The sequence below is a fragment of the Staurois parvus genome, unplaced genomic scaffold, assembly GCF_062004578.1.
Source record: "Staurois parvus isolate SC_StPar_1 unplaced genomic scaffold, SC_StPar_1.0 ptg000040l, whole genome shotgun sequence".
Taxonomy (NCBI): Eukaryota; Metazoa; Chordata; class Amphibia; order Anura; family Ranidae; genus Staurois; species Staurois parvus.
In genome coordinates, this window is record NW_028317836.1 from 517,634 (window position 1) to 542,167 (window position 24,534).

The 24,534-nt window shown below is 48.7% G+C and overlaps 1 protein-coding gene across 1 annotated transcript in view; it reads right to left on the reverse strand.

Annotated features, from left to right (window-relative positions):
* LOC149470519 (uncharacterized) overlaps positions 1-12,813 on the reverse strand; it is a 29,038-nt gene extending 16,225 nt beyond the window's left edge. Inside the window, exon 1 of the mRNA XM_089662970.1 lies at positions 12,701-12,813. The gene's annotated coding sequence lies outside the window, so the exon portion shown is untranslated. The remainder of the gene's footprint in view (positions 1-12,700) is intronic.
* Between the last annotated feature and the right edge of the window lie 11,721 nt (positions 12,814-24,534).

The window sequence follows — 24,534 nt, forward strand, 5'->3', positions numbered from 1 at the left end:
CAAGACAATAAGAAAGCTCTTAATCTCTGGGATGACAACATCAGCAACACAGTGTTCGAGGTAACCACTAAAGACAATGAGTTGGCAGCTACCATAGAAGACAAAGAATTCTTGAAAACCATGAGTCAGGAGCTCTACCAAGATGATTCCAACAGCTGGGTAGCACCTCTACCATTTCGTACCCAAAGAAAGAGACTACCAAACAACAGGTACATGCATAATCACGGTTTGTTTCTTTAAATTGCAGTTTGAACCAGAAGCCTGAGATGAAAAAGCACTTTGTGGACTTTTTGCAGAAGGTATTTGAGAAAGATCATGCTGAGCCTGCACCTCCTCTTACAGAAGGAGAAGAAGGTTGGTATCTACCATGCTTTGGTGTCTACCATCCTCGCAAGCCTGATCAGATTAGGGTGGTCTTTGACTCAAGTGCTCATCATGAAGGCGTCTCCCTCAATGACAATCTTCTCAATGGGCCTAATCTGAACAACAATCTCATAGGAGTTTTACTTCACTTCAGACAAGAACCATTTGCTGTTATGGCTGACATTCAGCAGATGTTCCACTGTTTCATCGTCCACAAAGATTACAGAAACTTCCTCAGGTTCCGATGGTACCACAATAATGATGCCAACGATGAAGTCATAGACTACCGAATGAAGGAACATGTTTTTGGTAACAGTCCTTCTCCTGCAGTAGCAATTTATGGACTGAGGAAAACAGCTCAAGAGGGTGAGAAAGAATTTGGATCTGATGCAAGACAATTCATCAAAAGGAATTTCTATGTAGACGATGGACTCAAATCTGTGCCCAATGAAGAAGAAGCTATTGATCTTCTTACTAGAACCCAGAACATGCTTGCCACTGCAAACCTCAGACTTCACAAAATCATCTCTAACAGTGACAAGGTCATGATAGCCTTTCCTTCTGATGATCATGCTGTCAGTGTGAAGAAATTCCAACTAGAATCTGACCTGTTACACAACGCAGTCTTGGATTGCTTTGGAATGTTAAACAAGACACATTCACATTTCAAACATCAGCCTGTGAAGAGTATTGTCTACAGTGAACAGCATTTATGATCCCTTAGGTTTCATTACACCGTTCACCATTTAGGGTAAGATTCTGCTGAGACAACTTACTTCTGAAAGCTCAGACTGGGATACGCCCTTACCCAAGGAGAAACAACAAAAGGTGGGAATCCTGGAAACAGTCTCTAAAAGAATTAGAACTCCCCCAGATACCACGCTCTTACACCCAAGCATCCTTAATGAATGCCACCACAAGAGAGATTCATGTCTTCTCCGATGCATCCAATGAAGCCATTGCTGCGGTGGCTTATCTTCGAGCTACGGATCCCAGCTGTAAAGTGGGTGTAGGATTTATCATGGGCAAGACCAAGCTCACACCAAAACCTACACATACTATTCCAAGGCTTGAACTTAGTGCAGCTGTGTCAGCTGTGGAAATTTCTGAGCTCGTAGAACTTGACACAGATGTTGAAATAGACTCCTTTGACTTTTATACAGACAGCAAAATAGTGCTAGGATATATACACAATCGCACAAGACGGTTCTACGTGTATGTCGGCAACAGAGTGGAACGCATAACGAAGTTCTCTACACCTGAACAATGGCACTATGTTCCAACTAGCCTCAAGCCTGCTGACAGCGGCAGTCGTGCAGTACCTACCACTGCATTTCTGGACACATCTTGGCTATATCCACCAGTACTCTTGAATGATAAACTTATCTCAAGTTCAACAAATTCTACCTTTGAACTGGTTCATCCGGAATCTGATAAGGAAATCAGAGCTGTTACCATCACACTCAACACCTCTATGAAAGCCAGGGCAGGGCTGAGTCCTCACCGTTTTGAATGCTTTTCTAAGTGGTCCTCTGTTGTACGAGCCATTGCACGTCTTGTTCACATTGCTCATCAGTTTGAAAACAGCTCTAGCACTGAAAAAGTGTGTCACAACTGGCACATCTGTAAAGCCCCCCCCTCCACACCTTTGAGGAGGTCCTTCAAGTAGAAAGGATCATTATTCAATGTGTCAAACATGAAGTGTACTCACAAGAGATTGCTAACATATCAAAAGGACTCAACCTAAGGATAGCTGTGCAAATGAATTCCAATAATTGACCACAACAAGCTATTGTGAGTCGGTGGTCGCATTGGAAGATCCGATTCGTCCAGAGAAGAGAGAAATCCCCTCATTATTCAAGGACGTCATCACATTACTGCTCTGTTAGTTAGACATTTCCATGAGCGAGTTCAGCACCAAGGTCATCACTTTTCTGAGGGAGCAGTAAGGTCTGCAGGTTTCTGGATCGTCGGCATGAAAAGGTGTATATCGTCCATACTCCTCAAATGCATCAAGAGTCAAAAACTAAGAGGGAAGTGTAACTGAACCGGACCCCGAATGCACTAGGGTATTTCCATTAGACTCCCGCTTCCCTGTCCGAACACAGACACCACTCAAAGTAAAACCAGGAAATAGACTGCTTTATTTTAACACAGACACAAGATATAAACATTCAAGGGAACAACCCACCTCCCTGCATATGGACACAGGTGTCACGTACCTGATGGGAGACTGAAATGACGAGGCCGGCCTCACTTGTGTCACCAGCCCTGACCCCACTGGAGTTGGAACAGAGGGAGTCTAGGACCCAGGGGAGCAAGAGAGCCAGTAGTTGTTGCTATTGCAGATGATGACTCTGGAAGACCGATGATCTTCTGATTCAGGCACAGTAGTAACAAGCAGAGCAGGTCTTGACGCTTGCCAGGCGTGCACCAGAGCAAGGCAGGTAGTGAGGGTAAGAGACAGGAGCAGTCTCATGGAATAGCCGGGGTCATCAACAGTCGGGCAGCACGGTACAGAATCAGAAGGAAAAGCGAAGGTCAGGAGCAGAGCCGAAGTCAGGAACCGGTATCAGGAGAGCAATCACAGTCAGGTCAGGAACAAGCCCGGTCAGCAACAAAGGAATCACACAGGAACAAGCAGGACATGGGGGAGCTGAAGACCAGTCAGCACTGAACATGAGCAGAGACACTCTTTAAATAGGCCATCTGGCGCCAATCTTTGCTGTGCATGTGCATGTGCGTGATCGCGCATTTCCAATCACGATTCGTCTGTCTGGAAATCCCTTACATTGCCAACCCCCCTTAGGGGCAGCCTCCAGATGCCCACTAGGGCTCGTTTTTCAGGGTGAAGATGGAGGTAGGCTTGAACTATGCGTGGGGCATGGACATTAGTGGATAGTTCCCAGGAATTGTCCTCTGGACCATAACCTTTCCATTTTATGAGAAACTGTGTCTGTCCGCCCCTCTTCCTACAATTCAAGATAGCCTCAACCTTGTGTTCTTCATTTCCTTCAACCAGCAGTGGAGCTCATGCCTGTGGATCTTGATTGGGAAATCCACTTGGAATATGTGGTTTCAGCAAGGAGCAATGGAACACCGTGTGAATCTTATTAGCAGGCAGTTTTAATTCAAAAGCTACAGGGTTAACTTTACTCTTGATAGTAAATGGTCCCAGGTATCTTGTACCAAGCTTTCTCAAAGGACAATTCAATTTCAGATTTGCCGTGGATAAACAGACTATCTCCTTGTTTCAGTTTTAAGTTGCCCCTTCTTTTGTCAAAAAAAATTTTGTTACTCACCCGAGCTTCAGAAATAGTTTTCTGCAATATTTCCCCGTTCCTCCTGAGGAACTCCATCCTTTTTTGTACTGCCGTGACAGCGGGTTCCACTGGTATTTCCAGAAGGAAGGAGGGGTGATATCCATAGTTGGAGTAAAAGGGGGATTGCTTGGTAGCCGAGTGAATGGAATTATTGTAAGCGAACTCCGCTAACAGAAGGAGAGATATCCGGTCATCCTGTGACTATGAGGAGAAGCATCGGAGGTATTGTTCCAGAGTTTGGTTCGTTCTTTCTGTCTGTCCATTAGTTTGCAGGTGATATGCAGAGGAGAAGTGTAATTCAATCTCTAATGCTTCACACAGAGCTTTCCAGAACTTGGATGTAAATTGTACTCCTCGGTCAGATACAATATTGATAGGAACGTCATGCAATCTTACGATCTCTTTGATAAAAGCAGAAGAAGTTTCCGTGGTGGAAGGAGTCCCTTTCAAGGGACTGAAGTGGGCCATCTTTGATAGGCGGTCAACCACTACAAAAATAGTGGTAAAGCCTTCCGATGGGGGAAGTTCCACAATAAAATCCATGGAAATCATACTCCAAAGTTTTTCCGGTACGGGCAAAGATTCCAACAGGCCCCAGGTCTTGGCTTTGTCAGACTTGTTTCTAAGGCAAACTGTACAAGACCTCACATAGTCCTGGCAATCTTTTATTGAGTTTGGCCACCAGAAGGAGTGAGAGACCAAATTTGAAGTCTTGTGAATCCCGAAGTGACCTGCCAAGGGGTGATCGTGACACCTTTTGAGGATAAGAGTACTGAGTTCTTCGGGCACAAAGATTTGTTCTTTATGGAAATACAGACCATTCTTTAGCTGAAGATGCATATCTATGGAAGGTGGATGATTATCCACCACTTGTTACAAGTCTGTCTGCAGCAGTAAAAATTTCTTGGCTGGCAAAATCGTGTCAGGTTTAGACTGTAAAATTGGGTCAGGAAACATACGGGAGAGTGCGTCGGGTTTACCGGTTTTTGATCCAGGACGGTATGTCAAATGGAAGACAAAGCGGGTGAAAAATAGTGGCCATCTTGCTTGTCGTGGCCTTAGGCGTTTTGCCGTTTTCAGGTATTCAAGGTTATGGTCTGTGAAGATGAGAATTGGATGGGATACTCCCTCCAGTAAGTAGCGCCATTCCTCAAGTGCTGCCTTGATGGCTAGCAGCTCTCTGTCTCCCACATCATAGTTCCTTTCAGAGGCATTTAACTTCCTGGAGAAAAATGCAACAGGGTGTAGAAGGGATTTGAGTCCCTGTCTTTGTGACAAGATGGCTCCTACAGCATTCTCAGAAGTGTCCACTTCAAGGACAAAGGCTAGAGCAGGATCTGGGTGCTTCAGGATAGATGCGGAGGTGAACAAGGTCTTTAATTGCTGAAAGGCTGCTTGGGCCTCAGGAGTCCATTTGAAGGGGATATGTTGCCTGGTGAGCTATGTTACTGGTGCGATGATCCCAGAGAGGTATTTGATAAATTTCCTGTAGAAATTTGCAAATCCTACGAAATGTTGCACTGCTTTCCTGTCTCCTGGAATGGGCCACTCCAATACAGAGGACACTTTTTGGGGGTCCATAGAAATGCCCTCGGGGGTGATCACAAGTCTGAGGAACTGGATAGACTGTCTCTCAAACTCACATTTTTCAACTTTTGCGTAAAGGTGATGTTGGCGTAATCTATCCAGAGTCTTCTTCACATGATCCCGATGTTTTTCTATTAAACTGGAGAAAACTAAGATGTCATCCAGGTAAACAATTATGAACAGATCCAAATAGTCCCGAAATATATCGTTTACAAGGTGTTGGAAGGTTTCTGGGGCATTACAGAGACCAAAAGGCATCACCAGGTATTCAAAATGCCCGAAGTGGGTTCAAAAAGCCATCTTCCGTTCGTCACCTTTGCAGATTCTAAACAGATTGGAAGCGCCCCTCAGATCCAGTTTTGAGAAGAAACATGCTCCTCGCAGCCTTTGGAATAACTCAGGAATTAGAGGCAGGGGATAATGATTTTTGTATGTTATCTTGTTTAGGTCACGTTAGTCCACACAGGGTCTGAAGGTGTGATCCTTCTTCTCAACAAAGAAGATGCGAGCTCCTGCTGGTGATGTAGAAGGCTGAATAAACCCTTTTTCCAAACTCTCATCAATATAACCTGGAGGACCTCTAATTCTACTTCGGATAGGGAGTAAATTCGTCCGAAAGGAATTTCGGTGCCGGGCAGGAGCTCAATCGGACAATCATAGGAACGATGAGGAGGAAGAGTATTGGCAATCTTTTTATTACATACGTCCAGATAATCGTGGTAAACAACAGGAACAAGTTTCATGGTCTCGGGATCAGAGTGAATTCTAAGAAGAGAGGTTGCTGCACTTGGTTCTTTAGGAATACAGTGGTTCAGACAGTATTCCGAAGGGAAGAAGATTTCTCCAGACAACCAATTGATGGTTGGGTTGTGTGCTTTTAGCCAGGGCATGCCGAGAATAACTGGAAATATCGGGGAAGTAATAATATCCAGACACAGAAATTCCTGGTGTCCCGAGGAGGTGATGCATAACATTGGCACGGTCTCTTGTGTCACAGGGCCAGAACCGATACCGGATCCATCCGCTAGATGAACCTAAAGTCTTTGTGCCTTGGTACGGAGCAGAATCTTATTCTGGGTAGCGTAGTTTGCATCCATAAATCAACTACAAGCACCCGAGTCTATAATGGCTGGACCGTGATCGTCCCTTCGGCCAGTTGTAGTTGAAGGTGGAAGGGGAGATGCGTTCGGCTTGTTCCTTGGGGATGCATCATATAGAACCAGCTGGGAGAGGGCTTATGAGGTCTTATTGGACACGTCACTATATATTGACATGCGTCACCACAGTAGAGACAGAGCTAAAACTTCTGTCATCGAATACGCTCTGCAGCAGACAACTGTGGTCTCCAAAAGCTCCTTCTAGATGGATTAAGATGTTTTCCTTTATTAATGGGTAACTCTGATGGAACAGCAGTCGTAGAGGGCACAGGAGTCCCCATTTCTGAACATATCAAGATCTCCCCATTTGTTTTCTCATCCTGTCTCTCCCGAATCCGATGGTCAATGTGGATAGTCAGGTCTATCAGATTCTCCAGTCTGGTTGGTACCCCCACTCGGGCAAGCTCAGGGTGTCAGAAAGGCCATGACGAAACTGGTAGCGGAGAGCAGACTCATTCCATTGAGTATCGGAACTCCAGATGCGGAAATCGGTAACATATTCCTCAACAGGCCTTTGGCCCTGCTGTAACTTGCTGAGCACTGAACATGAGCAGAGACACTCCTTAAATAGGCCGTCTGGCACCAATCTTTGCTGTGCTTGATCATACATTTCCGATCACGGTTCGTCTTGCTGGAAATCCCTTACAACAGGGCGGGACAAATAAAATCTAGCAACCAGAGACACATCAGCAGACACCCCCCACCCAGCCAATACACAAACACATTCATCCCATAATAGTTTGCTCCCAAGCAAGACACACAATAGAACAATGGGATATACCACATGGCAGTAAACAATGAACAACCCCCACACCCCACCTATTCATGTCTACACAATATCAGGACATCCCACCCTGTACCCCTAACAGGCACAGGGTGACTTACACATAAGAGGGATATGGGGAGCTGAGACAGGGATCTCCCTACTCCTCCAACATGAGCTGTGTTCCATGGGCCCCCACCCAAACTCACTCCCATCACAGGAAGCACCTACAACAACAAATGGCAGAGTTTCCAGCTGACTGATTAAGCACTGAAGCACCATTTACTAATGTTGGCATGGACATATGTGGCCCCTGGACTGTTGTTACACGCAGAACTCGTGGCGGAGTTGCTAACAATAAGCGATGGGCTGTGCTGTTCACTTGCTTGAGCATTGGTGCAGTGCACATTGATGTGATAGAATCAATGGACTCTTCTTGTATCATTAATGCTTTCAGAAGTTTTGTTTCTGTACGAGGACCTGTAAAGTCCCTGAGATCTGACTGTGGGACTCATTTTACAGCAGCAGAAAAGATAGAGATCTTCTTGAGTGGCAATAAGTGTAAATGGGAACTCAACCCACCTCATTCCTCACATGGGAGGCTCTTGGGAACGCATGATTGGAGTTGCAAGAAAGATCCTGGACTCTATGCTACTGGACCAGAAAACTTCTCAATTTACTCATGAAATCTTAGTCACTCTTCTTGCAGAAGTGTCCGCTATAATCAATGCAAGGCCATTGGTCCCTGAGTCCTCAGATCCCGAGTTCCCAGTGTTGCTCACTCCAGCCACTCTTCTTACCCAAAAAACTGGGGTAGCCACTATTCCCACAGAGGAACTTGATTACCCCAACATTTACAAGCATCAATGGCGACGGGTTCAACATCTTGCTAATGTGTTCTGGAATCGCTGGAAGATGGAGTACCTTTCTACCCTTCAAAGTCGTAATAAATGGCAAACTAGCAAACCCAATCTACAAGTGGGAGACGTAGTTCTTTTGAAGGAGACAGATTCCCATGGTAACCATTGGCCCATGGCTCTTATTACAAAGACTATGCCAAGTAACGATGGAAAGGTACGCAAGGTAGAAGTTAGAGTCATGAAAGAAGGTTCTGCACACCTTTACTTCAGGCCTATAAAGGAACCAAAGAGGAAGACAAGTCATCCACCTGAATTACAGGGAGGTAAGAAGGAAGGTGCATGTTGCTGCCTTCTCCTCTGAATATGGATTTCCATGTCTCAGCCTGGACTTTCCACACCAACATCTGCAAGTATTATGCTGAATGTTTGCATTGTTTTCCTTTGTTCTTCCCTTCCCTCTTGTTTTGCAGATGTTCCCGGAAAGAATCTTCATTATTTATATTGGACTTGAACTAAAGTTTATTTGGTTTAATGTTGTATAGATAGCCCCTCCCCCTTTCCCAGAAATGCATTGCAGTTCTAGCCTCATGGCAAGAAGCAGAAACATTATGATCTTTTGACCGATCGAATGTTCATTGTTGTAAGATTCTCTCAGTTTATGGAAGAAACTTCACAAGATCTACAAGATGTCTTATCGATGGAGTCACTGACTGTGGTATCCAACTGAGGATGAAGTTATCACCATCTCATCACAACTGTAAGTTACAGAGATCACACTATCAATGCTTAGATTGGAGAGACAGAACACCTGTACATACCCATCTCCGGCTTCTCACCCCTCCCCCATACATACCCGTCCCCGACTTATCACCCCTCCCCCATACGTACCCGTCCCTGGCTTCTCACCCCTCCCTCACACATATCCGTCTCTGGCTTCTAACTCCTGCCCCACACATACCCGTCCCTGGCTTCTCACCACTCCCCCGTATATACTCATCCCCGACTTGTCATCCCTCCACCACACATACCCCTCCCCCATACACATCCCTCCTCAGCTTCTCACCCCTCCCCCATACACATACCTCCCAAGCTTCTCACCCCTCCCCCATACACATCCCCCCAAGCTTCTCAAACCTCCCTCATACATATCCTCTCCCAACTTTTCACCACTTCCCCATATATATGCCTTCCCAGCTTCTCACCCCTCCCCCATACACATTTCTCCCAGCTTCTCACCCCTCCCCTATACACATCCCCCCAAGCTTCCCAAACCTCCCTCATACATATCCTCTCCCAAATTTTCACCACTTCCCCATATATATGCCTTCCCAGCTTCTCACCCCCTCCCCCATACACATCCCTTCTGAGCTTCACACCCCTCCCCCATACACATCTCTCCCCAGCTTCTCACCCCTCCTCCATACATATCGTCCTTAGCTTCTCGCCCCTCCCCCATACACAGCTGTAATGGAACTGACCCCAGACTGCGCTTGAGTACTTCCATTAGAATACTGCTTCCCCATCCGAACACCAACCACAGACACCACAGCCGACCATACAAGACTAGACACCAGTCCTGAAGTAAACCAGGAGGTAGACTACTTTATTTGAACACAGATACAAGATATATACACTCAGGGGACAATCCCCCCTCCCTGCATAATGACCCTGGGTGGGGCAATTACATTTAGTAACAAGAGACACACAGGTATTCAAACTTCACACCAGCAGACAGTCCCATCAGGAGGAAGGGCTGCTGGAGACACCCCCCACCAACCAATACACACAAACACATACATCCCATAATAGTTTGCTCCCAATCCAGACAGACAATAGAACAATGGGATGCAACCACATGGCATTAAACAATGAACAACCCCCCCACCCCACCTATACATGTCTACACAATATCAGGACATCTCACCCTGCACCCCTAACAGGCACAGGGTGACTTACACATAAGAGTGATATGGGTGCTGAGACAGGGGTCTCCCCACCTCTCCAAAGTGAGCTGGGTTCCATGGGCCCCCCACCCAAAGTGAGCTGTGTTCCATGGGCCCCGCACCCAAAGTGAGCTGTGTTCCATGGGCCCCCCACCCAAAGTGAGCTGGGTTCCATGGGCCCCGCACCCAAAAGCCCTCCCCAACCTCTCACCCCTCCCCCATTTGCATCCCTTCCCAACTTCTCACCCCTCCCCCATACACATCCCTCCCAGCTTCTCACCCCTCCCCTATACATATCCCCTCCCAGCTTCTCACCCCTCCCCTATACACATCCCTCCCCAACTTCTCACCCCTCCCCCATACATATCCCCTCCTAGCTTCTCACCCCTCCCCAGCTTTTCACCCCTCCCCCATACACATCCCTCCTCAACTTCTCACCCCTCCCCATATACATTAATTCCCATCTTCTCCCCTCGCCCCCCATTCACATACCTCCCATCTTCTCACCCCGCCCCCATACATACCCCTCCCAGCATCTCACCCCTCTCCCATACATACCTGGTGTCTCTCCTGTTATTCTGTCTCGGACACATCAGAGGAACATGGTGGGAGATCGGCCTGAATGTCCTTCCTAGGAGGGAATACCGGAGCCATTCTGAGGCCCATTTAATGGCCGGCAATGAGGAGGAAACCAACACTGAGAAGTAGATGCTGAGATATATACAGCACGGGGCAGCACAGTGGCTGAGTGGTTAGCACTTCCACCTGGCAGTACTTGGGTTGTTGGTTCAAATCCCAGCCATGGCACCACCTGCCTGGAGTTTGCATGTTGTCCCTGTGCCTGGGTGGGTTTCCTCCGGGTACTCTGGTTTCCTCCTACACTACAAAGACATGCTGGGAGGTGAATTGTCTCCTAAGTTGTCCCTAGTATGTGTATGTATGAATGTGAGTTAGGGCCCTTAGATTGTATGCTCCTCGGGGGCGGGGACTGATGGGAATTATTATACAGGATTTATATAGCGGCAGAAGGTTTGCTCAGCGCTGTACATTATAGTGGGGGCAGAACATGAGACAATACAGTAACAATACATGAGGGGTTTGAGGGCCCTGATCCTTGGAGCTTACAATCTAGGAGGGAGGGGGTAGTGGTACAGGAGAAAGTGGCTGTGGGGGATGGAGTGGTAGGAGGAGATCGGCTGTTAGGTGAGGGTGGGGTAGGCTTCCCTGAAGATATGGGTTTTCATGGTGTGCCTGAAGGTGAGGAGGATGGGTGACAGTCTGATGGATTGGGGTAGGGAGTTGCAGAGGATGGGGGAAGTCCTGCAGTCAGGTGTGGGAGGTGGAGACCAGTGGAGGGAATGACAGAGGGGGGTGGCAGAAGCAGAGCGGTTGGTGAGGTGGATGAGTCTGGTCGCTGAGTTCAGGATAGACTGAAGTGGGGATAGTCTGTGAGGAGGGAGGTGAGGGAGGTGTCTGGGGTGAGGAATGAACGTATTTTGGAGATGTTGCGGAGGAGGAGCCTGCATGAGTTTGCCAACAATTGGACATGGGGTTGGAAGGACAGGTTTGAGTCCAGGGTGACACCTAGGACTTTGGCTTGTGGGGTGGGACTGATGGTGGCGTTGTTAGTCGTGATGGAGAGTATGGGGGGGGGGGCACGGGCTGGGGGGACAATCAGGAGCTCAGTTTTGGAAAGGTTCAATTTGAGGAAATGGAGCAACATCCAGTTTGATATGTCGTTCAGTAGGTGTGTGATACGGGCGGAGACTGAAGGGGTGGGGGGTGGAGAGGTAGATTTGTGTATCATGGGCATAGAGGTGGTAGTTGAAGCCGTGGGAGTGTATCAGTTTGCCGAGGGAGGAGGTGTAGATGGAGAAGAGAAGGGGCCCGAGGACAGAGCCTTGAGGGACCCCAACAGAGAGGGGGAGGTGGTAGCGTTATAGGTAACGCTGAAGGAGCGCTGGGATAGATAGGAGGAGAGCCAGGAGAGGGCGGAGTCTCTGATGCCGAGAGAGTGTAGTTTATTAAGGAGGAGGGGGTGGTTGACTGTGTTGAAGGCCGCAGAAAGGTCGAGGAGTAGGAGGACTGAGTGGTGGCCATTAGCTTTAGTGGTTAGCAGGTCGGTGATTTGAGTAAGGCGGTTTCGGTGGAGTGTAGGGCAGGTTCGGTGGAGTGTAGGGCGGGTTCGGTGGAGTGTAGGGCGGGTTCGGTGGAGTGTAGGGCGGGTTCGGTGGAGTGTAGGGGACGGAAGCCGGACTGTAGGGGATCGAGGAGGTTGTTGTCAGTGAGGTGGGAGCTCAGACGATTGTAGACTAAGTGCTCAAGGAGTTTGGAAGTGAATGGCAGTAGGGAGATGGGTCTGAGGTTGTTCAGGTCGGTGGGGTCCAGGGAGGGTTGAGTATGGGGGTGATGTGCGCGTGCTTTAGGGGGGAGGGGAATGCGCCAGTAGAGAGGGAGAGATTGAAGATGTGGGTGAAGGAGTGTAGGATGGAGGGGGAGGGTGACCGGAGGAGTTGTGAGGGGACAGGGTCAAGGAATGTACAATATAGATGTAAACTGACGGCGCTATATAAGTACCTGGAATAAATAATAATAATACACCCAGATCATCGATGACAAGGAGGAAGGTTCGGTCACAGATGATTGGTCCGTCTATAGCAGGGACAGGAGCCGGGACCAGGAATAGGAGATCCACCTGACTTACCCGTGTGCTCTGACATGGAGAAGATCCCATGCTGGCCCTATGGTGGCCGTGTGTTCAGGATGGAGACCGACAATCACAGGACCTTCTAGAAGATGATCTAAAATGGCTGAGAGGAAAAAAGTGTTCCCAGGACAGGAAGTGACACCAAACAGGAAGTGACACCGGACAGGAAGTGACACCGGACAGATTTATACAGAGGGTGCAGTATAGAGAGCAGACACTAGATGGTGCTGGTCCAAAAACCGCTGAATAGCATAAAACAGGGAAAGCCATCAAGTTATCTCATTACAGTGCAGTGGATTAGAGCCTTGTCCTCCATTCTGTTGTAGCCCACCTGTCCTTCCTCTGGCAGCCATTTTTCCTTGGTCTGATATCTATGTCACACAGTTATCACATTACAGTACAGTGGATTAGATATCTGTCCTCCATTTTGTTGTAGCCTGTCTGTCCCTCCTCAGGCGACCATTTTCATTTAGTCTGATATCAATGTTCTCGCAGTTATACACATCACATTGCAGTGGATTAGATCTCCCTCCTCCATTTTGTTGTAGCCCGCCTGTCCCTCCTCCGGCGGCCATTTTCCCTTAGTCTGATATGAATGCTGGCACATTTTGTCCCCTGATATTAGACATTAGCCGGGTGATTGTATACACACAGCGGGCGGATCTCAATCAATGTCACCCACTAGTCTATACTGTCACGGGGTTGGCCAGCCAATCATGTGGCTCCTATTCTGTCCTTCCAATGACCATTCCTAGTACATAGGACTCATCTTCCATACTACATTCATGATACAACAAGATGGAAACTCCCAATATACAGAGAAAATCTCCCATAAAATACATAGAAATCACATCTGCCCTAAAGGGCCATAAACATAAGAAGATTGCCCCCGACGCCCCCAGATTCATCTACAATACTAGCCAAGGTGTCATTGGTCCCCCTAATACACGGATAGTACCCCAATCCTGCATTCATACATGTGACAATACACCATGGATTCCTCCCGCTCTATATTATGTCTCCATACAAATCAGTCGCCATCCAATCCATCCATCTCACAAAAGCTCCAATACCCAGCAAATGTTTCCGTCTCCTCCTAGTAATAACCATGTGATCTCCATGAGAATAAAGTGCCAATTTGTGTCCTTATCCCCTCCCCCTACGCAGGATGTACACCCCTTCATGGCCACGCCTCTTTATGTAACTGACAATTGCGCGGTCGTGCAACGCTGCACCCAAACTAAATATCCGTCCTTTCTTCACACAAATAGAGCTTTCTGTCGGTGGGATGTCATCACCTGTGCGCTTTTTATTTTTCACGCCATAAACAAAAAAAGACCAAAAATTTTGAAGAAAAACAATATTTTGTATTTTTGGCTATAAAAAATACAAAGTAACCTCAAAGTTAGTTATAAATTTCAGCCAAAATGTCTCCCACTCCATGTTGTCCTCAAATACAACTCCAACCTCCATGCTGCTAAGCAAACCTACTACAACTCTCATCAAGACCCTCTCATCCAATCCTCGTCACTCTTCTCTACCCTTAATTCCTTACTCCGCCCCCCACTGCCTCCGCCCACCAACTTACTTACTGCACAGGAGATTGCCAGTCACTTCAAGAAGATGGACACAATTGGTGACGAGATCTCCAGTGTCAAGCTTCCTCCTCCAACCAACATACCAGACCCAACACCAAACTCAAGTGTCACGGTGTGCCAGGCTGTGCGCTCTCCCTCCTCTCAGCTCCACCCACCTCTCCCCCCTTTCAGCTCCACCCACTTCTCCCCCCTCTCATCATGTCACGGCCCTTTGAAGCCCGGCCATCCAGGATGAGAGGTGTGACTCCTGTCACCTCTCTGTCTCTATCCAGAGCAGCTGGAGGGGGAGAGATAGTTCCCTGAGGTGAGGTTCACACCCCTCCAGTCATCCAGCAGGAGAAGGGGCGGACCCCCGCAGGGATGTTCCGGGCCGTGGCAGTCAGCTTGGCCCCGGCAAGTACAGCATGGGCTCGGGAGTTTCCCATGCCTGCACTCACCGACTGAAAAAGGCCGTGCTCTTGTGAGCGTGGCCCATATCATGGCGGTGTGCCTCGTTGCCGGGCAATGTGGCACGCTGCCCCACGGTTGCTAGGATGACTGGGAGCGCCCTACACTGAAGGCCGATGAGGAGCGTCCCAGGTTGTTCCGTCCACTACACAGCTGCTGGGAGGTCTGCGGTGAGGCAAGACCCCCACAGCCACTCTGCAAAGACCCCGGGATCGGGAGGATTATTACCCGCTGACACTCTGTAGTAATACCGGGATCGGGAGGATTATTACCCGCTGACACTCTGCAGTAATGCCGGGATCGGGAGGATTATTACCAGCTGACACTCTGCAGTAATGCCGGGATCGGGAGGACTATTACCAGCTGACACTCTGCAGTAATACCGGGATCGGGAGGATTATTACCAGCCGACACTCTGCAGTATTACCCGGGATCGGGAGGATTATTACCAGCTGACACTCTGACACTCTGCAGTAATGCCGGGATCGGGAGGATTATCACCAGCTGACACTCTGCAGTAATACCGGGATTTACAGTATTATTACCAGCTGACACTCTGCAGTAATACCGGGATCGGGAGGATTATTACCAGCCGACACTCTGCAGTAATACCGGGATCGGGAGGATTATCACCAGCTGACACTCTGCGGTAATGCCGGGATCGGGAGGATTATCACCAGCTGACACTCTGCGGTAATACCGGGATCGGGAGGATTATCACCAGCTGACACTCTGCGGTAATACCGGGATCGGGAGGATTATTACCAGCTGACACTCTGCAGTAATACCGGGATCGGGAGGATTATCACCAGCTGACACCCTGCAGTAATGCCGGGATCGGGAGGATTACTACCAGCCGACACTCTGCGGTAATACCGGGATCGGGAGGATTATTACCAGCTGACACTCTGCGGTAATACCGGGATTTACAGTATTATTACCCGCTGGGCATGCTGCCATACTCCAAGGACTGCTTTGCTGTGGGCCCCACGATACTCTGCCTAATAATCTGGTGCCCGGATTACCCACTGTTGCTGTGTGCTAGGACTACCTGTTGTGGGCCCCCCTATACTCTAATTCTCTGGGGCCCGGATTACCCGCTGTTGCTGTGTGCTGAGGAGGGTCGCCCCCTGCTATCATCTGCTGTGAGCCAGGACATCCCTGCTGGACCCGTGAGTGTCTGCACCCGTTTTATTCCCCTATGGACCGTCCATGAACTCTCCCCCCTTTCTCTTCCCTGTTTGGATTACAAACTGCCAGAGACTCTGACTTTGCCCCCTGGGGCTGGATTACAATTGTTTTGGGCCCTCTCCCTGCTCCTCCCCTACACTGGGCACTGAGACGCTACCTGCTGACCCCAATTGTGTGATTGTCATTCTTTCAATAAAGCTTTGTGTGTTTATCATCTGCTCTGTGTCTTCTGTCCTGCCTACCCCCCCTCACAGGGGGTGTTTGTGCTGTCCTGGTATTTGGGGGTGTTTGTCCTGTCCTGGTATTTGGGGGTGTTTGTCCTCTCCTGGTATTTGGGGGTGCTTGTCCTCTCCTGCCTGCCCCCCATCACAGGGGGTGTGTACTGTCCTGTCCTGGTATTTGGGGGTGTTTTTTTTCCTGTCCTGCCTACCCCCCATCACAGGGGGTGTGTACTGTCCTGTCCTGGTATTTGGGGGTGCTTGTCCTGCCTGCCCCCCATCACAGGGAGTGTGTACTGTCCTGTCCTGGTATTTGGGGGTGTTTTTTTTCCTGTCCTGCCTACCCCCCATCACAGGGGGTGTGTACTGTCCTGTCCTGGTATTTGGGGGTGCTTGTCCTGCCTGCCCCCCATCACAGGGGGTGTTTGTACCGTCCTTATTTCAATGATACAACAACATGGTGACCTCATTCTCCTCATGACTGCACTGTGTCTGGTATGGTGCTCTGTATATATATATAGTAAAGCATATAAACACTTCATACGTTAGGGACGGGGCGTATTTACCGCAAACAAGGCGTTTGCCTTGGGCAGCATTTTTTAGGGACTCATGTGACAGGTGACAGAAAATGGGGACCAAGTGAGCTCAGCCATGGGATGGGAGAGAGTCTGTGGGCTTCTGGAGGGTGTAGAGGCCGACTCTGGTTCCCACACATGGGTGACACTGGGGATGGCTGGCTGCTTTATTTCCGGAGAGGTGCAGGTGAGTGCTAGAAGAACGCATCTCTAGAAAAGAACTATGAACTGTTTTGTCTCATAAACAGTGAAAGAAGTGGAGTTCTCTCTCAGCCGACCTCTCTCTGTATTTGTTTCTCCCATAGAGAAAACCCTGAGAGTCCTGGATGGGAATGATTGGTTTCCCGTTTCCACAGACAATCAGCAGAGCTCTGCATACAAAGAGTGTCGTTTTCTCACCGAGAGATGAAGAGATTTTGTCTCTTAGTTATAAAACTGGTTGGTTGGCTAATGACTGCAAACAGAGAAAGATTTGGGATTTGTTTCTGCTTCAACAAATGACTGAATTAGTTCCAAGCAGGGGCGGACTGACAACTCATGGGGCCCCCGGGAAACAGGAGATCATGGGGCCCGTGTCCTTGCCCACACTCAAAAAAGCCTATAAAAAAGGTACCAGGAGCATTTCATGGGGCCCCCTACTGACCCCAGGCAGTGCCCGAGTGCTGGAATGGCCAGTCCGCCCCTGGTTCCAAGTTACAAAAAGCAATGGAGCCGTGAAAAAAGCAAAACTTGGGCAAAGACCAGAGACTCTGTTTGCTGACTTCTCCGGTAATGATGATGAGAGAAGTAAATGTATTTCCTATTCCATCCTGAGAACATGGCGGCGGGGCCTACAGCTTTCTGCAAATACTACAGGAATATTACAAAGGACGGTGTCAGCAAGGGCCGGCAGACCAAGGTCAGGGATGAGGAAGATGAATGTGCGGTACTCTCCCTGAACATACACCACAATGGCACCATCAGGGCACAAGGCACCCAGGAAAATTAGAGGTCTTCCCCTAAATTAAAGATCAGGCCAACATCTAGAAGGTACAACAACTGGCCACTGCCCCAGTCTATAACTGGCCTTCACAGGAACACATGGAAGGGCGACGCATGTCAGACAATAAAAGAGAACAATTCCCAGCTCAACGTACCAACCAGCCTGCAAACAAACCGCACTGTCCTGTCTAACAGGATGTGTTACACACAGGGGTTCAGTTAGCACACATTTACAAATACATGTAGAAGCTGCACAGCCTCTTTGCTGCACCCCGATATTCTGCACTTCCTAACTCTACACATTTTGAGAGCCCCCATAGTAGAGGCACATGTATTGGATGGATAGACCGAGGGCAGGTGAACCTGAGGGAGCCCACCCCTCCTTAAAGGTACAGGAGCGCACTGGACACCCAGCATATAGCACAATGGCAGCTAAGGTGTCCAGTGCGCCCCCCTCACCAACATCTAGAAGGATCTACAAACTTCAGATAGAAATTGTGAGGAAAGATGCCAACTGAGACATTGTCCAAAGACATGCCTGCCTCATGTCCCAAATAGCAATGCCCCCCAACTCCTCATAGACTGCTTATCTCATATAGGGAGAGACATTGTACAATACATGGAATGACTTTATAGACAGGTGACATAAATGTAAGGCAGCCCATACATGCTGGGATTTTCTTTCCTGCAACCACGGAAAATGACTTGATTCCCCTATCCACATAGTAAGTATTGATGGGGCAATCCATCCCGTGGAGCGATTGTGTTCTCCCAGTGGCACTCCCAGGGTCTTGTAGGATAGACACAGGTCTGTCCTACAAGAAATTCCACCTACAATGTAACTATTCCAACAAGAAAATACTCAATTGATGGAAGAGACAATGACCCTGAAAACACAAATGCAGCTCCACAGTCAGGAAGACAAAGTGCCCCTCAAGGAACAACAGACCGGTGAGACTAATCAATGTCCAACAATGACCGAGACAAAGACCAGCGACAGCCAAGACAAGTCCGATAATCCTGAGACCACAGACAGACAATCACCAAACCACAAGAACAGACAACATACTCCTGAAATTGTCCTAATAATAGACTCCAATGGGAAATATCTAAACACCAAACGGCTCTTCCCAGGAAGAAGAGTCTCCAACATTCACCGTTCAACAATTGAATAATTAGTAGGAGTCATTAATAATCCATATTTCACCAACACCAAACATCTCATCATACACACCGACCCGAACATCATCCAGGGACAACAGGAAGTCATCGCCCACAAACTGTCACAACTAGCAGACATTGCACAGCAAAAATGTCCCCATTCCAAAGTAATCCTGTCCTCCCGACTTCTGAGGAAGGACACAGCAAACACCATAATCCAACGTATCAACACAGAGCTGGCAGACAAAACCAGGTCAGAGCCTGCCATTCACCTGGCACACCATCCCTCCATATACCCCAACACCTGATACACACCAGTCTCTTGCTGTTTCATCACATCAGCAGCAGTGCACCACAAGGACCAGCCAGCCTGCTCTGTTTATAGACCTGCTCAAGGTATGTGCTCTTGTTCCTGAACTTTCTGCAGTCAGCACATCTGAACTGATTGCCCCGCTATCTGCTCCTGGCCTGACATGATCACCGGCCTTATCAATAAGACTCGGTCCCAAGGTGAATAAGGCCGGGATCAATAAATTATCATCTTCTTGAGGAGCAGAAGAAGACTTAAAGCGGAGCTCCACCCAAAAGGGGAAGTTCTGCTTTAAGGACTGCTCCCCCGCTCCCCATTAAGGATTGGCACCTTTGGGGGCGGGGGAGGAGCGGTACCCAAATTTGACAAGTACCCGCTCCCACTTCCGGTCTTATCGCCTGGGTGATCGGAAACGGAAGGTGTCCTCCCTCCCTGAAGTCTTTTGGGACATGTGACAGGTCCCAGAAGACTACAGGACCATTCAAGCGAAGCACTACTCGTGAATGCACAGTGGGTACCCGGCTGTGAAGCCGCAAGCTATCACAGCCGGGTGCCCACACTGAAGATGCCGGCCTCCTGGAATACAGGACAACTGGTGAAACGGGCTGAGGGGGACACACCGCAGGACCGAGGGACAGGTAAGTGGCTGATTTTTAGAAGTTAGCAGTTACAGTTTTTGGAGATGCTGACTTAGTTTTTGAAAGGGAGAGTGGACTCCACTTTAAGCTGACCTCTCCACCATCACCTATGTCCTGGATTTTACCGGATGTGTGAGGCAAGAGCGAGGTATATCACCCTTGAGGCCACAATATACACAGAGTCCTATGTTGTGTTATAATCACAGATATGAACCCTTCACTCGTCAATGTCCTTACAGTGGTAGACTATGCCATCACAGATGTGAACCCTTCACTCGTCAATGTCCTTACAGTGGTAGACTATGCCATCACAGATATGAGGCCTTCACTCGTCAATGTCCTTACAGTGGTAGACTATGCCATCACAGATGTGAACCCTTCACTCGTCAATGTCCTTACAGTGGTAGACTATGCCATCACAGATATGAGGCCTTCACTCGTCAATGTCCTTACAGAGGTAGACTATGCCATCACAGATATGAACCCTTCACTCATCAATGTCCTTACTGTGGTAGACTATGCCATCACAGATGTGAACCCATCACTCATCAATGTCCTTACAGTTAATCCACAAACATCTATCAGACCACAACCAACTACTTCTATATAAAATAAATCTTCAAACAAACCATCTCTAAACCTCCAGACTTATCTCTGCAACCTGCCACTATTATTTAAATGGTCCAAACAAACAGTCTACCACAAAATGCAGAGAGGTAACTGAAACTGAAAACCAAAAAACTGCCAGAAAACTACACCTATGAGGTAAGTGCACGAGGTGTGAACCCAGCAGCAAAGAACCTCCATAAAATATCATACACCATTGTAGAAACATCCCAGCTGAGAAAAGTCATCCACAAGAAACCATCCAACAAACAACCCAATAAATGGATCAACAGAGAATACAAAGCATTAAGGAACACCTTACAGACTGTCTCCAATAACAAACACTGAGACCCCGACAACACCGACCTAAGGAGAGCCCATGGCATCCTACAGAAAGATACAAACACAGAGACCCCGACGACACCGACCTAAGGAGGGCCCATGGCATCCTACAGAAAGATACAAACACCGAGACCCCGACGACACCGACCTAAGGAGGGCCCATGGCATCCTACAGAAAGATACAAACACCGGGACCCCGACGACACCGACCTAAGGAGGGCCCATGGCATCCTACAGAAAGATACAAACACCGAGACCCCGACGACACCGACCTAAGGAGGGCCCATGGCATCCTACAGAAAGATACAAACACCAGGACCCCGACGACACCGACCTAAGGAGGGCCCATGGCATCCTACAGAAAGATACAAACACCGAGACCCCGACGACACCGACCTAAGGAGGGCCCATGGCATACTACAGAAAGATACAAACACCGAGACCCCGACGACACCGACCTAAGGAGAGCCCATGGCATCCTACAGAAAGATAAACACCGGGACCCCGACGACACCGACCTAAGGAGGGCCCATGGCATCCTACAGAAAGATACAAACACCGAGACCCCGACGACACCGACCTAAGGAGGGCCCATGCATCCTACAGAAAGATACAAACACCGAGACCCCGACGACACCGACCTAAGGAGGGCCCATGGCATACTACAGAAAGATACAAACACCGAGACCCCGACGACACCGACCTAAGGAGGGCCCATGGCATACTACAGAAAGATACAAACACCGGGACCCCGACGACACCGACCTAAGGAGGGCCCATGGCATCCTACAGAAAGATATAAACACCGGGACCCCGACGACACCGACCTAAGGAGGGTCCATGGTATCCTACAGAAAGATACAAACACCGAGACCCCGATGACACCGACCTAAGGAGGGCCCATGGCATCCTACAGAAAGATACAAACACCGAGACCCCGACGACACCGACCTAAGGAGGGCCCATGGCATCCTACAGAAAGATACAAACACCGGGACCCCGACGACACCGACCTAAGGAGGGCCCATGGCATCCTACAGAAAGATACAAACACCGGGACCCCGACGACACCGACCTAAGGAGGGCCCATGGCATCCTACAGAAAGATACAAACACCAAGACCCCGACGACACCGACCTAAGGAGAGCCCATGGCATCCTACAGGAGGATACAAACACCGGGACCCCAACGACACCGACCTAAGGAGGGCCCATGGCATCCTACAGAAAGATACAAACACTGGGACCCCGACGACACCGACCTAAGGAGGGCCCATGGCATCCTACAGAAAGATACAAACACCGAGACCCCGACGACACCGACCTAAGGAGAGCCCATGGCATCCTACAGAAAGATACAAACACTGGGACCCCGACGACACCGACCTAAGGAGAGCCCATGGCATCCTACAGAAAGATACAAACAAATCCTTCCATAAATGTCCAAATCTCCCAGGAATAGAGATCTCATCTTACTAAACAAATCTGCTGCACCCTGACATAGGCTTTAGTTTTCTGTACCAGAGGTGACGGCACCTTATCAGGTAAAGTATCTGCTGGAAAATATAAAGATCCCCCTCCCCCCACTGCTGACCTACCTGGTGGGAAGGGTGGAGGTTTCTGTATCTTAGGTAATGTATATAATAGCAGTGTAATGGGATGTTGTGTCCATAAATCCTCTGAAATATCCTTTGCAATGCCCCCCTTCCTCAGCCCTCCATCTAATATAGATCTCAATGTTCTCTGTAGACCTAATACAGGGTCACCTGACAATTTCTCATATACATGTAAATCAGATGATTGTCACATGACCTCATTGTCATCATATGCTGTGTCCAGAATGACCACCCATCCCCCTTATCAGCTGGCTTCATTGTTATATCTCCTCTTGCTGCTAATGATGACAATGCACCTTTCTCCTCAATGGTCCCATGATTAGGACATGACCCCATAGTTCCTGATTATAGACTGTCATACTTTACCATCCAAATGAAGGAACATTTCTGCTGCTGCATATGTAGTGGGTGGTGGAAACTTCCATTTTGTCTGTAAACCTCAGACAGACCTACTCAGTGGTGTGACTACAGGTGGTCCCTCAATATGGCCTCTCCAGGAATAATGTCCCTTCAATCTAATATTCCTGAAACATCTATACAAGTCCTGTGCCAACAAACCTTCATGATACCTTTAGGGCTAAAGCCCAAACCTTTCCCCAGAAGGTCCATCTTACCCAATGTCAGTCCAGCGGAGGTGAAGGCGACAATTCCGTCTATTTCTGTTGATGATGAATCGTCTGTTGGGATGGTAGGCTGAGTGGGAGATCCCTTGTTGCAGTGTTGATGTTTCCTACCTCCCCTATGGCCGGATCTCTGCCGTTTCCTTGATTCTGATGGACAATACGAGGCCGGTGTCGTCCCTCTATAGATCCTAATAAAGCTCCACCAGCAGAGGAGGGAAGTGATGGCTCAGAGGCTGTAGAAGAAGGTCTAGTGAGCAGTCTAGATGGACGAGGTGAGTCTTGTGTAGGTGGTGCTCCAGGAGTACGCCTGATTAGTAGACGGTTAGATGTTGGACTCCTTCAGCTGCTCGGCTGACAATGCAGACTGCAGTGTAGACTCCACCTGTGTGATCTGTACAGCCAGAGCAGCTTCTTCCTTCTTGGGAAATGAGAACAATGGAGCTTTTGTTTAGGACTTGTGCAAACAGACCATTGGACTCCTCCCTGTCCGCAAACAGACCATTGGACTCCTCCCTGTCCACAAACAAAGCTGGGTTCAGTTGGCCTCCCAGCCCCCTTGGCATACGCGGTGCTGTCTAATGTTCAGCTAAAGTTCTGCCATGTCACCCCAATGACCCTTGTCTTCTCAGGAGGATTTAGATCTGGTGTTATTTCCCCCCAAGAAACCCTCCATCTCCTCCACTAAAGACACCCCCTCTCCCCCCCACAGAAGACACCCCTCCCCCACTAAAGACACCCTCTACACTGAGATCACCTCTTACCCATCCTTTCCTGCACTAGAGGACACCCCTCCCCCTCTTACATGGAGCTGCAGTCGGAGACAGACAAGAAGCTGAAGAAGAAATGTCTGGAGAGATCAGGATGGAAGAAGCCATAGAGGGAGACTACTGGGGTCACAGCATCTATTGAAGGGAAAGAGGGGAACCATGGGGGGGCAATGTTGTGTCACTAAGTGGGGGGGTACCATGGGGGGGGGCAATGTGGTGTCACTAAAAGAAAAGGAGAGAGGAACTATGGAGGGCAAAGTAGGGTCATCATAATGGAGGGGAGGAACTATGGAGGACAATGTGGGGTCATCATAATGGAGGGGAGGAACTATGGAGGACAATGTGGGGTCATCATAATGGAGGGGAGGAAATGTGGAGGACAATGGGGGATCATCATAATGGAAGAGAGGAACTATGGAGGACAACGTGGGGTCATCATAATGGAGGGGAGGAACTATGGAGGACAATGTGGGGTCATAATAATGGAGGGGAGGAACTATGGAGGACAATGTGGGGTCACTATGGGGGGAGGGGCAACGCAGGGAACATAGGATGGGGTGACAAGGTACATACTGGGGGGTTCTGGAACAGAAAATGATTTATTTTGACTTTCCCCAAACAATGTAATAGGAGGACCCCCAGACATCCCATCAGTCTGTATGGAATGGGGCAGATCCTTGTACTACGGAGTTGATGGAGGATGTGGGGTCATAATAATGGAGGGGAGGAACTATGGAGGACAATGGGGGATCATCATAA